This window comes from Ornithodoros turicata, chromosome 1 (assembly GCF_037126465.1).
Source record: "Ornithodoros turicata isolate Travis chromosome 1, ASM3712646v1, whole genome shotgun sequence".
Lineage (NCBI taxonomy): Eukaryota > Metazoa > Arthropoda > Arachnida > Ixodida > Argasidae > Ornithodoros > Ornithodoros turicata.
The window spans coordinates 104,327,646-104,344,204 of record NC_088201.1 but is presented as its reverse complement, the minus strand read 5'-3'; positions in this window follow the sequence as shown (position 1 = coordinate 104,344,204).

The following is a 16,559-nucleotide window of genomic DNA, read 5'->3' as shown; positions in this document are numbered from 1 at the left end:
TCGTTGCCACATCCGATGAACGGACGACCCCCTCTTCAAAGCGACACGGCAACAGCTAGCCCGGCGTCCCGCTCTCGAGTCTCTTCTTTCCCACAGGCCTGTCCTTTACCCTTCCCATCGACCACACCATCGTTGCCGCCCTCAGCTGGATGCTCCTCAGAAGAAGCCTCGGGTGCTATAACCTCTTCCCTGTCCTCCCCTTCTTTCCGGGGAGGACAGGCAAGCCCCTCCGATCTTTCAATATCCGGTGCAACCTCACCCTGAAGATGTGAACTATTCATTTCTTCTTCGTCCACTAGCATATCCTGGATATCCCTGTCGTCATTGCTCACCACCTGCGCCGCTGTAGCATACGACCTCACACACTCTTCTTCCGAGTGCCCGAAGCGGAAACATTTGCCACACTTGACAGCACGGCACTCCCGACGTACATGCCCCACCCTTTTGCACTTCAAACAGAGCGGCGATCACCCGTGCGCCACAACCGAGACAGTCACCTTGACTTGGTGAGGCATGTTCCCGCTGGGATGGGTGGAAGAATCAATTTGTACTCCGTCGGCGCGTGACATTCTACGTCCTTTCCCTTCGGAAGCCGGAAGCAGAATCCCACTCATCTACCGAACCTCCGCCCTCCTGAGAAATCAAAGTGGATGTCAGAGCAATGCCTGTCCACAGTTGAGAAAAAAATGTTCGACTGGAGGTGAATCGATCCCGGGGCCTCATACATGGCAACCGAGCACTGTGCCCACTCTGCTACCGACCCCCGGCCCTCCTGTGGAATCAAAGTGTATGTCATAGCAATGCCTGTCCACAATTGAGAAAGAAATGTTGGGCGGGAAGGGAATCGATCACCGTGCCTCATATATGGCAACTGAGCACTGCGCCCACTCTGCTACTGACCCCCAGCCCACCTGCAGAATCAAAGTGTGTGTCATAGCAATGCCTGTCCACAATTGAGAAAGAAATGTTGGACTGTAGGGGAATCGATCCCCGAGCCTCATAAATTGCAACCCAGCACTGTAACCACTGTGCGACCGACCCCCCACCTCCTCTGGAGTCAAGTGTATGTCATAGCAATGCCTGTCCACAATTGAGAAAGAAATGTTGGACACTTGGCCACTTGGCCTTCGGGAGAGGAAAATGATTTGCGCTGCGCATGCGCCAGCAGTAACGTCACGTGTTGCTGCCCCGGCCGCCGCCTTGCCATCTGCTCGCTTCACGTGCGCATGCGTTAGCAGACAGCGGTTTGCTCGAGGATGCGATTTGTGGTAGTGGTGAAGCAAATTTGCTGAATATTCCGTTCAAGTTCCTCACTAGACGCCCGTCGATGTTCACCAGGTGAGGGAACGTTTCAGTAACGACTGCGAGTTGCATGGTCGATTGAAAAGATGAGGGCATCTGTATAAAATTTTCCGTGGACCGCTTTGTTACTACAGATATGCAACAACTCCAGTTTTTTCTTGCTGCACTGCCTCAGACGAGGCAACACCAGCACCAGACGAATGTACACAACTTCCGAGTGAATTAAGAAGCAAGAGTGCAATTCTGACGCTGGCAGGTACGTGTCATGCTCTGTTACACTATAGAACACACATGCCATTCGCGCTCAATGTACTTATTTTGGAAGTGTTGCAGTAAATGATGCTGTTGCACAAAACGACAGACTGGTGCGTAATGAACACCCACGCTGTCGAGTTCGACTAATTCTGAAAGGATGTCAGTGTTCCAGTCTGAGAACGTCAGTTCACATCGCCATCGACTAATTCGGTGGCATGTTCGAACTATCTAATTGTATCACCTGTTCTATGTCTTCACATAAGTCGGTACATATGTAACAAATATCGTAGTTCCGACAGTTATCGATAATCTTGAGTTGTGCTTAATCATTCCTATAATTTTGTACTTGTGTGTTTACTCAGAATTCCCATGCTGTGTTCTTCACTGGGAACAACAAAATAAAACACATGAGAATTGTGTTAATACTGATATTTTATGATTACTGATTAAATATCTTCATACATGGAGGGAAGAAATGCAGAAGGAGGCCAAGAGTCATTCTACTGGGGCACAAATATTGAAAGGCGTTATTATATTTGTGACTGGTCAGGCGCTTTTACACAGAGGACACATCAAAGGAAATGTTACATAAAATCACATGGTTCCATCATGCGTGGGGACACCTGCCTTGCTGATGTGTCTGCAACATTCTAAACTGGCAAAGTACACTCTAAATCCGGCACCCGATATGTACCGCATGAAAGAGGACCCGCACCTTGGCCAAGCGGTGCACATGAGGTAGGGTCCTCAACCAGCAGGTACAGTTCGCGACCACTGCGAAATTCAAGCGGTACAAGGGCTCAGACACCCCATCCGTACCGGCTAGGTACCTTTTTAAGCGCGGTCTAGCAGCTGTACCTCATGTGTACCCCGTGTTTCCGGCGCATGAGTACGAACGCCTTCTCACGACCTCCATGCGCTGCAAAAATATTTCGCGTGATTCCGAAAACCAGGCAATAAATTCCCTTATGCGGCAGTGCCGTAATGGGTCTGCACTATCATTCTATCAAAGAAGTGCAATAACTATAACCCGTGACCGTGAGGGATCGCACGTTTGGGAAGAATGCGTTTCTTGCAACCGCTGGCAAATCAGTTTGTTTTGAAACGTCGGGGAGCGATGACGAGTCTGCTCGGTCTTTGAAGAAATTCGTTGGACGCTTTCAAGATTGGAGTCATTTAAGGTGCGTATTATATCTATGAAGCAATTATTCGTCCGCACGTCGCATTTTCGTTCATCTTCGCTCTGATTCCCAGTGGTTCTGATCACCGGCAGGCTGGACACAACGACTGAGGAACGGAGACAACGAACTTTGCGCTTCATGCACGAACGATGATGCGTGAATTAGAGAAGCCTAGATTGCAGTTTATACCTGGATTACACAAGCAAGTATGCGTGTTTCTCAGGCAAGCTATTTTGGTTGTTGGATTTTTTTACATTTTATTTTCTCCTAGGTTACGTCCAGGCGATGTCGTATGTGGGTGAGTCAATCATCTTCTGCGGTTGGTGTTTTGGTCTGCGGAAGGAGCTGAAGCTGGGTAAAAACAGGAATCCAAAGGTGTGGAAAAGATAAAGAAGCGTGATCACAGAGCAGCCGCAATGGTGAAGGAGAGATACAGGGGTCAGCGTTCATCCATATACGTTGTGCCCCGTGTGTTCGGTGTTTGTGCATCATGACAATGCACGCTCGCGATGGACAAGCATCACCCCTGAAAGGGATGTAATTTTCGAATAAAGGTATTTATTTGTGATATTTATCGTACAGTGTAGCTTCCTGGGGCTGTTTATATATCGTAGAAGAGGGGAACCACTCCGACGGGTAGGCCTAAATATGCGTTGCATGTACCGCATGTGAGGCCGCGTGTACCTCTTAAATTTAAGAGGTACATTTCTTAAAAAATGTACCTCTTGGCCAAGCGGTACTTAACCGTTACATATGCGTTACCTGGTTTAGAGTGTATCATTGTCTTCCAAGCTTGCTGTTATGGACATGACTTTCGGCTGTGCACTGACAAAGACAGAGGAAGATGCAATAGAGACAGCCCATGCAGGCCCCTGTGAGACACTATGTTGTACTGGAATGTCTTTTTTTCTTCTTATACCTTCAATAAAGTATTTGTTGATAATAGGGAAATTACGTGACTGTGTAGCACTTGGCTTTCTACGCAGCTGAGTATTTGAGGTGTGATGGATGGCACATTGCAAAGGATTCAATTCACCTTACAAGGCAGTACTTGTGCACCACTATGAGGGACTATAATATATATTACAGTGAGAGGAAAGATGACCACAATCAAAGCAGTGTTGTCTTGTTGGTCAGAGCCCAAACGAGCAGTTCAGTGTTTTTCCTCACACACAAAGGCAAGAAGGATGCTGCTACTCTCTTTCAATCAGGAAATACTGACTTGTTGCAAGGAGGATGACTTGTTGAGGATTTCTTGCTAGTTCTCATGACAGGCAAAGACAGCTGTTAAGGCATTTGGGCACCAAGAAAAGTGTGCATAGATTCTATACATGGCACCACAAGTGGGTCATTCTGTGAGATAGTTGTGTACTCGCACTAAGTACATTTTGGTAAAAAGCATCTGTTGCAGTTTAAGAAAACAGTACCATCAGCCAGGGGCGCAATCACAGATGCAATTGTCTCGTTATATTGCAGGAGAGTACTCAGAACTGGAGAGGACACACACAATAAGGCATAAACTGATTAGAATGGAAGAGTGAGCATGTTGGTACGTAGCTAATATGAAGAAATTGGAGCTGTAAGGACAAGGGACATTAAGAACACACATACACAGGACTGGTCCCTTGTCCTTACAGCTCCAATGTCTCGTATAGCTATATATTAACAGGCCCACTCAGCCATTCGAATCAGTTAATGCTTTATTCTGTGTGCTCATTTCTCTCCAGTACTGAGTACTCTCCTGCAATATCATGAGACAACTTCCCGCGTGACTGTGCCCCTGACAGGTGGTATTGTTTGTTGAGCTGCAACACATGCTTTCTACCATGAAAGTATAACATCAATTGGCATTGCACGCATTCCCTTGGTGAGCTCAAAGCCGTTGTTTGTATTCTTGTGAATGATTTATCTTAGGAAATGTCCACCCTTTCAACAAGCAAGCATTAGCAACTGCAACCGACCCCCTGCCCTCCTGTGGAATCAAAGTGCGGGTCATTGCAATGCTTGTCCACAGTTGAGAAAAAAATGTTCGACGGGAGGGGAATCGATCCCCGGGCCTCATACATAGCAACCCAGCACTATGCCCACTCTACTACCGACACCCCGCCCACCTCTGTCATAGCAATGCCTGTCCACAGTTGAAAAAGAAATCTTTGACGTGAGGGGAATCGATCCCCGGGAGTTATACATGTCAACCCAGCACTGTGCCCCTTCTGCTACCGACCGCCTGCCCTCCTGTGGAATCAAAGTGTGTGTCATAGCAATGCCTGTCCACAGTTGAGAAAGAAATCTTGGACGGGAGGGGAATCGATCCCCAGGGGCCCTATCCTGGTCAAAGTAATCTACCTCGATTACTTGAAATTCCTTCTGTCATTGGTGCACAATCGAAAAAGGCGTGAATATTAAAAGTGGTTGACACCTTCTATCAACCAATCGCCCCACGTGTTATCTTGGAAAGCGACCCGCCTTATCGGTGTTTCCTCCTGAGAATCCGAAGGCCACACCTGTGATCTGCCCGCCCTGCCTTGTTGCTTCGGTTCTTAGGTGTCGGAAACAGAAAACTCTACCGGCGTAAAACTGAATTGCGTGGAAAACGCGCGGAAAAGCACGCTCGTAATTTCCTTTTTTGCTGTTTGTCATTTTTCTTGACGTACAGGTGTGCAAGACGGCAATGTTTGTGTGACACCGTGATTGTACATTGCATTTATAGTTCGGTATGTGCCCGTGAGATGGCGCTGATGGCAGGCAACAAAACGATGAAAGCAATGAAAGCGCGAAGTATCATTGCAAAGGGTCGAACGGATTGTGTGGCGCGAGCCGTAAACGCGTTTATGAGAAATCGGTTCGTGCTTTAAATCTTGGGCTTTATTTATGAGCTTTTCTTTACATTTCTGTATGTTCGTGTGCTCGATATGCGAAATGATAATTCGCATTTCAATGTGATTCTTTTGCTCGTGAGCTGTGGGGGTGGTAATGATACCGCAAATGAGATAGTTTTACTCAACAAACAGTGAACTTTGATCGATGATTTTTTTGTGTGCAGACCGCTACGTTGCAATAACATTGATTGTACGACGTACGGCCCGGACGACGCTTCGAAAAGCCCGCCACTTTCACGCATACGATGCCGCGATCGGCGCAGAGAAACGGTGTTACGCGGTGCTTTTCTATCATTATTAAACAAAAACGAAGAAAGATATGAATTTTTTGTTGTGACGAGCACATACAGACTTTATACAACACAATAAACGGAAATGCACATGCGGACCCATCGCCGCTCAAAGTAATCGACCCTCTTTCGCTACATTACTTTGTAGAGGAGGTGGAGTTCCTCTACATGAGTCCTGACCGGCGATGATGGAATGTCCCAGCGGGCAGATGGTTGTGGCCTCACGCTAGGACGGTGCCGGTAGAACTGCCGTGCCAGAGCCGTAGCGCGTGGCAGCAGAGGCACGTCTTCGTCATCACACGCGGGCCGCCACATCACTCCCCCCCTCAGACGCGGAGCGGTGTAGAGCTAGCGGTTGGGGTCCGCGTCGATACATGAAGAGGAGGAAGACGGGCGACACGTGGAACAGGGACGACTTGTTCAGAAATCGCAGTAGCAGCAGAATGGTTGGTGCGGGCAAGCGCTGACCGGGCGGGTTCCAGGGGCGCTGTGAGGGCAGGTATGCCGAAGTAATTCAGAGAGGGGTGACAGAACCGTGACCGGTTCGTGAGCGCTGGGCTCGTAGTGTTGTCGCCAAGGAGACTGCGGGGAGGACGATCGTGAAGCACGGGGAGACCGGGAGTAAAACTCACTGTGGCCTCCGTGCGTGTCCCCGGTGGAACGTTGGTCCCGGAGCCTCTTGACCGCATCTGGACGAGCTGCCAGTGTCTTGTATGGAAGCCTGGTGGGAAGGGGAGGCGGGCAGGGTTCTTGGACCGCAAGCGTAGCAGATGCGGGTGGGGCGGTCGACAACGGCGTACCGCGACCGGTACAGGAGCGTGATGCTCGGGAAGGTGCCGCTTGTGGAAGCCCGAGGAGTGCCATCACGAAGCGTGTGGCGACGTGACGTGGAGTGTGGGACCATTGCGACGTGAGCTGGGTAGATGGGTACTACCACGGTGTTTCGCGGCCGGGCGTTGCGATGAGTAGAGCTGCGGTGGATTGGCGTCGTCGCCTAGCGGTTCCTCGGTTGAACGATGCACCGCACCTTCGGAGATGACTTCAGAGGTGGGCTTGCAGGAATTTCGGATGGTATTGGGCCGAATTACGCCGAACATGGTGTTCATAGTTCGGGTCACCAAATGTAGAGGAGGTGGAGTTCCTCTACATGAGTCCTGACCGGCGATGATGGAATGTCCCAGCGGGCACACTCTTAAAAATGAACTTCACCGCATAGCAGGCTCCTAGCCAATCATAATCTCGAATGATATCAGTATCTACCCTGATTTGTTGAAAACGGGAGGCGTACGCCATTTTTGTGACAATTATGAACCGCATAAGTGTCACAAAAAAGGCGTACGCCTCCCGTTTTCAACAAATCAGGGCAGATAACGATATCATTCGTGATGGCGGTTGGCTAGGAGCGTGCTATGCGGTGAAGTTCATTTTTAAGAGTGCAGATGGTCGTGGCCTCACGCTAGGACGGTGCCGGTAGAACTTCCGTGCCAGAGCCGTAGCGCGTGGCAGCAGAGGCACGTCTTCGTCATCACACGCGGGCCGCCACAACTTTTCAGGTTTGAAACTAGTCTTTTACGTCATTGTTACGTCAAAATGACGTAGGGTCACGGTCCGAGATTAGGGCCGAGAGGCTGCGAAGGAAAACAAGGTATAAATTTCAATTGAAACGGGCGGGATTTAAGGGCGGAGTATTTCGTGGCAGCCCCGCCCTACAGCTTGTGACGTAAAGTAATCGAGGTCGATTACTTTTGACGAGGATAGGGCCCCAGGCGTCATACATGCCAACCGAGCACTGTGCCTACTCTACACGTCCACACTGCCCGTGGAAGCTTGGCTTCAACAAAAGGGATTCTATGTTCCGTGGTCCGTGAATTGCAGAGTTTGCAATACGCCCGAGACTGTCGATCACCTTTTTCTGGACTGCACAGAAGCTTTATTCTTTTGCTATGGCTTGCAGTTCAAAGTCTTTAAGCGCCGCTTAATCCTCATACTATCCGCTTCTTCCCATTACGCCCCGGCGAAAATGTGAGATACGGTATCGTTCTCCTTGTTGCCATGTACTGTTTGTGGAAGCTTCGTATGGCCGATAGGAACGAAGAGCCCTTGTGTCCTCCTATGAAATATTTCAAAGCCGAACTACTGCAGGTAAAGTTAGCTTGTACTCAGCTCTTAGAAGTGCCTGAGTGGTTAGATACAGTCTGCGAAAGGCTATATGTTTTGTAGAAGTTGTGTTATTGACGTGTCCGGTATAGAGGAGAATCACCGCATTCCCTCTCTGCGATTGTGTCGTATTGTGTATGGTATTGTGAGTTATTGAGTCGTACGTCACTCAGAGTAGTAAGCTGGGAAAAATAAAGGTGAAAAAAAAACCTCTACTACCGACACCCCGCCCTCCTGTATCATAGCAATGCCTGTCCACAGTTGAGAAACAAAATGTTGGACTGGAGGGGAATCGGTCCCCGGGCCTGATACATGGCAACCGAGCACTGTGCCCACGTGCTGCCGACCCTTTTTTTTTTGCGACCTTTTTTTACTTTACTGCATGCTTAAAAGACACAATTAAAACCACGGAAGACTACTTCGTCTTCAGTTGTACACTCTAAATCTTTTTACACCTTAAAGGGTGTAAACGCAAATGTGCAGGGCACGCACCTTTTAAGGTGTAGTTAAACACCGTCAACATTGTTAGGGTGTAATCATGTGGAAGGGTGTAATTCTCAACGCCGAATAAGAAAATACGCAGAAAATGTTGTCAGCGAGCTGACGACACTTTTTGGGTATATGCCCAGGATCATCTATAAATGAAGTGTATTTGTATGCCATTTTGATAATCACCAAATGAACATATCTATAGAAAGTTTCACTGCATCTAAAGTATGCAGTAAAAGTTGCTCTGCTCATGCAGCATGTCTATAGGTAACTGGTGAACTCTAGTGAGATCAACTATGTGTATAAGAATGCCAAGTTAAGGAAATATATACGACTATATATATACACAGGCAACTCAAGGATAGTCCAATTCACCAGAACACACTTCAATGAGCTATATGAAAAATGGTATGCATGGCTTGTTATATGCTCTGAATTGTTTTTTTTTTACTGAAAAACTGATAGAACAAGAGGGGTGTCACTTGAACAGGTACCAGAATGTCACATAAGAACGCTTCTGTCAGAAGTGTCGCGATTGATAGCTTTGCAGTTTCAGCAAGTTGTGTAATTGTAAAAGAAATTCCTGAAAATGACTTGCCGGTATTTTCAGAGATCTTACGAATATATGTTGTAAATTATCAGATTCTTTTCATTGCCCTGTGTTTAACCACCGTTGAATACGATTGCCACTTGCATATCCATGTGGTAACCACCAATCAGGAATCCGCTGTTTTGGAAAATTGGAAGAGCGTTTCACCTGACGTGCTGAACCTGCACAAACTCCCGGATGGCAGGCGCGTTATCAAGCCATGTCATGCGCTTCTGTAGGGTGTCTTACTTATGTCAATTCATGTGACGAGCTCTCCGATTGCCTATGTTATTTCTTAACTGATGTCAAGCTATCCTAAGTGTGCCTAAATTAATCCACGCCTGGCTGTTAATCATCGCTTGTGTTTATTATTTCGTCATGTCGTGCGTTCTTCTAGTGTTTCGTATGTAATTTTATGTAATGTGGAAAATCTGCCCACTTCATCGTAAAAAAAAAGAAGTTTCTGCTGCGCCAATAAAACACCAATCATCGTCAAAATATAATTGTTGTTGTTTTTATGTAATACGCTCCTTTATAATGTTTCCCGGTCATGTCTGCAGTATTCGATCACCTTTCAGTGAACAAAGTAAACGTATGTTCAAGATTCAAACACACCCTAGGATACACCCTGTATCACACCCTCACCGAGATTTTCCAGAAAAGGATGTAATACACCATTCTTACACCCTCAAGAGCTCTCAAACCAATTTTGGGGTGCACAAAGGGTGTATTGCTCCTGTGTACAGCCATTTTACACCCATTTTACACCTTTAGGGGTGTGAAAAGATTTAGAGTGATAGCAGAACCTCTGGTTGTTCCTCGTCTCGGGACTTGTGCGTCTGTGGCTTTCTTCAGAGTGTCATCCGGGTTTGGTCCGCTTGCGTCTTCTGTTTGATGGGAGGCGATGCTAGTTTTGCTACCTTTTCAGTGTATACTTTCAGAGGTAGCCGCTAGGGGACGAAAACATGGTCTTCATTTGTCTCTGGGTTCCTCTGACTTCATCCTTCGGAGCTGCATTTTGAGGGCGTCCTTTTCCAGAGTGTCGTCTGTGGCGTTGACTGTAGCCTCTGTCCACTTTAGTGAGTTGAGAAAGTGAACCCACGGAGTCCTGGGCTTATCCAGACAGTCAGAGATTGCCATCCTAAAGCGCCATAAGGCATGCAAGCCGACTGCTACCAATGCAGCTGAGGTGTTGTTGTCCTCACATCCCTGAAGACAATGAAGATGTCGATGTTCAATACCGATGTCGAAACGAGTGTAAAGCCAAAAGTCCTCCCAAAAGTCGCGCGCCCTTTTGCAGCACACGAATACACGGTAGACCGTCTCTTCAGTTCCACAGACATCACAATGCAAGTTCCAGGGTACAAAAAAGCCTCTTCTGTGCAATCACTGTTTCACAGGAAGCACTTCGAAGTGAAACCTTGCGAAAAAATCCTTTGTACCCGTTGGTGTACAAAACATTCTGACTTCTCTTTTCAGAACGTTTTCAGCTTCGGTTGTTAAAGTGAAGTTCCTGTACAACGGTTGCGGGAGCACAATTTCTACAGTGTTCCAGTACAAGCTCTTCTTTTTTACCTTACAAAGGTATTCCCATGACAGCCATTCCTCAAAAAAGGCGATGACGACTCCGAGTTCCTGTTAAAAGTTCAAGGCTTTTTTTCCTGCCCGTACATGGCCCCACACTCACTGTCCACTTCGCGAGGTAGTCTGCGCTAACCAATTGCATACGAGTTCTAAGTACCGGATCCAGCTGATCTCTGAAGTATAGGAACCGTTGGACTAGCACTTTGATAGACAGGTTTACAAGGCCCAATCCGCCCTTCTTTATGCTCCAGAATAGGTTAGACCGACGTATTCTTTCCATAGGTGAGTTCCATATAAAGGTCGCACAGATCCTGTGGAACTTGCTTACAACTGCATTACTCTGCCTACTGCACTGGACTGTGTAGAATACTGCAGGGTATAGGCAGGTATTACATACATATGCTCTGTTAAAAAGGGAGACGTAGCGTCCGTGCCATGGTATCAGTGCGCCCTTGAGCCCATGTAGTTTTGGGGACCACAGTTGTTCCACAGTCTTGTGAAGGTCGAACGAGACTCCCAGATATTTCTCTACCCTTTAAGACCATTGTATACCCAGAAAGGAGGTTTGTGTTTCTTGCCATTCACCAAGCCAGCTACACACTGTCTTTTTTAGGTTTAGTTGCGCCTCAGAGTACTTGCAGAACTCCCTAGTCATCTTCAGTGCCTCTTCAACTTCCTCTTTTGATGTGCCCACAATTGCAACGTCGTCGGCATATGGGAGTAGTTTCACAGTTTCTGCGCCAATTTGTAGCCCTTGATTACGTTCGATTATCTTACTTACTTATTACTTACTGATTATCTTCCGCCAAAGCGGCTCCAAATATGCAGCAAATAGCACAGGTGAAAGGGGGCAGCCTTGTCTTACAGATGAGCGGATTTTTATTGGTCTACTCAACTTGCCGTTCACCACCAGCCTAGTGCAGATGTCGGTGTAACAAACCTTAATCCAGTTCCTCAGGTAGCTACGTACACCCATCTTTTTCAGCGCTGCCTACAAGTAATGATGGATCACTCTGTCAAAGGCCTGCTTCAGATCGATCTGTACTACAGAAAGCCGGGCAGTGAGGACCTCTGCAGCCTCACACACTGACCTCCTGATATGTAGGTTCCTTCGAATGGAACTTCCGTTGATTCCATACGTCCGGTGGGTGCCAATAGCGGTTCTCAGAAGCGGTTCCAGTCGAGCGGTGATGACTTTTGCAAGGATTTTGTAATCGGTGCAGAGTAGACTGATGGGACGAAAGTCATTCACATTTGGAGTTTCGCCATCTTTGGTGTTTTTCTTCGGAATGAGCACAGTAATGGACTGACGCATCGACGGTGGTAGTAATTTCCGGCTAGCGATATCATTGAAGACAGTCTCAAGAATGGGACACAGCCGTGCAGCGTATTTTTTGTAGAAGACGGATCCCAATCCATCCGGCCCGGGTGCTTTGTTTAATCCAAGCTTCTTGATGGCTTTCGCTATTTCTTCCACCGATAACAGAACATTCGTTACCTCAGCTAATTATTCATTCGCCGTGGGAAGGTCACCCATTTCATATAGCATTTCTAGCGCCTCTGCTCCCTGTTCCGATGAGAGCAGTTCGGTGTACATCTTGTGAAAAACATCTTCAATTCCCTCTTGCGTTTCCACCGTACCGTTGGGGACTGTGAGGGCAGAGATGGCGTTCCTAGAGGCGCGTTTCCTTTCTCGGATTAGAAATACCTTTGATGGCTCCTCTTCACGTGCGACCGCGTTGACCCTGCTGCGAACCGCCGCTCCTGTATATCGTTCCTTCATGATATTGAGGATTTCGTTCTTGACGTGTCGAATTTCCTCCTTATAACGGCCAGGATTATCATTCTCTTCTGCAACTAGAGCACGCAGATCACGAGTCAAGCACGCCACTTTTGCACGCTCCTGGTATTTTTTCACTTGGCAATAGGATATTGCTCTGGCCTTGATGTTTCCTTTAAAGGTTTCCCACGAAGCTGCAGAGACTTCTGCTCTATTCAGATACTCGTCTAGCTGATCTTCCACCTGTTGAACGAAGTTCTCATCTTCGAGAATACTCTCATTCAGCTTCCATACTGACCTCCTGGCGTTATCTTTCGGACTGTCGGGGGTAGCTGCTTGATTTGGGCTCTCACTTGAATTCTCACTAACCCATGTCTGTAAAAGCTACTGGCGTTACAGAGTAGTGTCCTGCTGTCCTATCCCAGTCTGCGGAAATATATACACGGTCAAGTCTTGCGTGAGATGCACCTTGCCGATGGGTGTACCAGATGTCTCCCATAGGCTGTGCTTGAGCAACGTCTATCAAGCTGTAGTCTGCCAACATCTTTTTGAGCACCATCACGCTGCAATCGCTTCTGTAGGGGTAGCTGCAGTCTTGTTTACTAGTCACCACATGAAAGTCGCCGCATAGCAGCACTCTTGCTGGAGTGTCAACAAATGCGCGAAGCTCCTTGAAGAAAACCTTTCGTTGTTCCTTATTACATGGGGCATAAACCCCAATCACCCGTACCAAGTTATTGTGCAGAAGGATATCTACACTGGTAAAAGCGTCGTGCTTGGTCTAAAACAAAACAGTATATACCACGGTGATATCCTGCTTTTTCCTGATTAGAATTGCTGTTCCTGCCCTTCGACCAGATCTCGCTGAGTGATAACAGAAAATGCTGTGCTTGAAGAAATTCACTAGTTCTCGTTCTTGCTCAACAGCAGAAATTTTAGTTTCCTGCAGACAGATTATGTCCAGCTGGTGCTTGTTTATCACTTCCATTAGCCATTGCTTTCTGTGATACCGAATAAGGCTATATACATTCAGCGTTCCAATTCTAATTTTCTCCACTCGCGTTATCTGTTGTTTTATACGTGCCCTCTTTCCGTGTTGTTGGGGTCATCCAGTTGCGATGCGCCGATCTCTTCTAAGGACACCGCGGATCTCAACAACTCGGTCTTTTTGCATCGACTTTCCAGCCTTGCGTCGCGCCTTTGTTCCTTCATGTATTCTTTCCCTTTTGTGTGTTGCTTATCAAGCCGTTTACGTTTGCTCACTTTTTCCCACCCTTCCTCGGAGTCCATATCCTCTTTTTCTATCATCTGGTTGTCAGAATCATCCGCGACTGGTGCTGTTTGATTATTATCGGAAGCCTATTCCTGGCCAGTTATTTCTTCATCTGGATGAAGCTTATCATCCTCAGTTTTTTCGGCCTCGTCTTGGTCCATCATATCTTCCGAGATTACTTCCTGTGCCTGTTCTCTTGTTTTGCTTGCATAAGATTTTACGCATTCTTCTTCTTCGTGGCCAAACGTTCTGCATTGTCTACACCACGTGGCCTTGCACTGTCTGCGTATGTGGCCAACCTCTTTGCAAAGCAGGCAGAGGGGAGGTTTACCGGGCACAGACATAAGGACGGGATCGCCCCTGATATGAATCATATAGGGTATCAGGTAAGCGTTGCAATTCTCGGACAGTCTAATTCGGACTATTGTCGATGTCTCAATACCGCCAAATTCAACAACTTTCCATTTTTCTTTTATAATTTCAAGTACTTTTCCAGATTCCTGTACAGCGTCGTGAATGACTTCGTTGGGCAGGTGAGGAGAAACCCAGTGCAACTTCAACGTGATTTCTTTTGCGTGGGGGTCAACTAGCACGCACCGTTTCCCTTTCACGACTATCTCCTTTAAATTCAAAAGCTTGAACTTCGCTGCTTCGTAGCTGAAAGTTATGTCCCAAATATGGTTGTACCGGTACGCTCTGAAAGCGCATATTTCTTTCCTTTCAACGACTTCTTTCAAGGGCACGTTAAAATCGATCACCTTATAAGGCTTAGCTGACGGATCTGCATGCATAATGACCGTGCTTAGAATCAGGTTACCTGGTGTTACTGTCGGAAGAATCAACTTGTAGTCCCTCTGGGTTTGGGTAGGCCTATTTTCATCCTGGCTTGACGCCGTTGTTGCTGCTCTCACGGAGCTCATTCTACGTCCTCACGGGATTGTGGCCGGAACCAGAATGACTGTGCTACTGACCCGCCGCCCTCCTGTGGAATCAAAGTGTATGTCATAGCAATGCCTGTCCACATTTGAGAAAATAATTTTGGACGGGAGAGGAATCGATCCCCGGGCCCCATACATTGCAACCAAGCACTGTACCCACTGCACTACCGACTCTTTTTTTTTCTTTTCCACCTTTTATTAACAACCGACTCCCCACGTCCTGTGGAGTCAAAGTGTATGTCATAGCAATGCCTGTCCACAGTTCAGAAAGAAATGTTGGACGGGAGGGGAATCGATCCCCGGGCCTCATACATGGCAACCCAGCACAATGCTACGGACCTCCCCCTACCCTCCTTTTATTTTAATTCGCATAAAACAGTACACACTCTCTGTGTAGGTGTCAATCTAAAAAATCATCATTCTCCGCCATCCCCGCATCTTACATGACACCGCACTTTAACCCGCCGTAAGTTGTCACAGTGACGTTTCCGCTTTCTGGTCTTCTACCTCATGTGCCGTCCAAAAGTCGTTGGATGGAGAGCCCTTATTGCTGGTGCTCGTCTCTTCCAGCCTTCTTCTTCCTGCAGCCTATTGTGTCCGAGTAGCGACAACATTAACATCCACATTAAATTTGTTTTGAGGTACGTGACTGGTGCCTGTGCTCTCAGGTCACACTCATCGCGACCAGTCCGTGCTCTCCAAATGGCGTGTAGTCCCGCTGTTGCGATGACACTGAACAGTTCGGTCTGTTCAGAATCTGAGAATATCAGAAACTTTAGGCTCTCGTATGAAAAGTTTTCGCTCACTTGCAACGATGCTCGCAAGTCGCTCCAGAACAAAAGAGCATTCTTGCAGTCGTAGAAGACGTGTCTGAGTGTCTCTATCTCGCTGCAAGCATGGCATTTCGCTTCCCATGGCACGTAGAAGCCTTTACCCTGGAGCCATTGCTTAACTGGAAGCACCTCCACATGAAAGCGGATAAAGAAACCATTGGTTCGTGTGGGTACTGGAAGCATCTTGAGACGTTTCAGCACGTCGTGCCCCTTAGTGGCCGAATAGTTCTGTCGGTAGAGCGGAGGGGAAAGACACTGGCCACACTGTCCCAGTACAGTGTTTTCTTGTTGACTTTCACTAGGTACTCCCAAGAAAACTTCTCAAGAAAAAACTTTATGCATTCTTCTACCTGCTGGTAGAACTTCAACGCCTTTGGTCTCAATTGTAGCGCAGCTGTACTCACAATCCATTGCTTCAGGTGCACAGCTCCCAACATTTGCATTGCCGCACGCAGTTCAGGTCTCGACTCATCCCTGAAGAACATGAAGCGCTGAACCTTTATTTTCAAGTCGAAGTTGACCACGCCAAGCCCTCCTGCCTGTAGGGGCCAGAAGATGTTGGATCTCCGCATCCGTTCCAACTTAAATTCCCTCAGGAATGTGGCACAGACGCGGTGAAAACGCTGTACAGTCGGTAAGTCAACCGGAATTGCTTGACCCGGGTAAAGCACCGTTGGGTAGAGCACTATATGAAGGAGTGAAACCAGCCGTCCTCTGTAAGGTTGGAGCTTGCCTTGAAGTGCGTTTAGCTTTGTTTGCCAGTTCTGAGCATTTCCAGCATCCGCGTCCACGTTCACACCCAGATACTTCCCAATTTCACTCGAACACTCGATGGACGAACTGCTCGGGGCTTCGCATCCCAATCGCCAACAAACGATCCGTTAGATTTTTTCAAGTTCAGTCTCGCTCCTGATGATTCGCAAAAAATCTGGAGGATCCCCAGCGCAGCTTCCACATGCTCCTCACTTCGGCACAGCAAAGCGATATCGTCAGCAAAAGCAAGCAACTT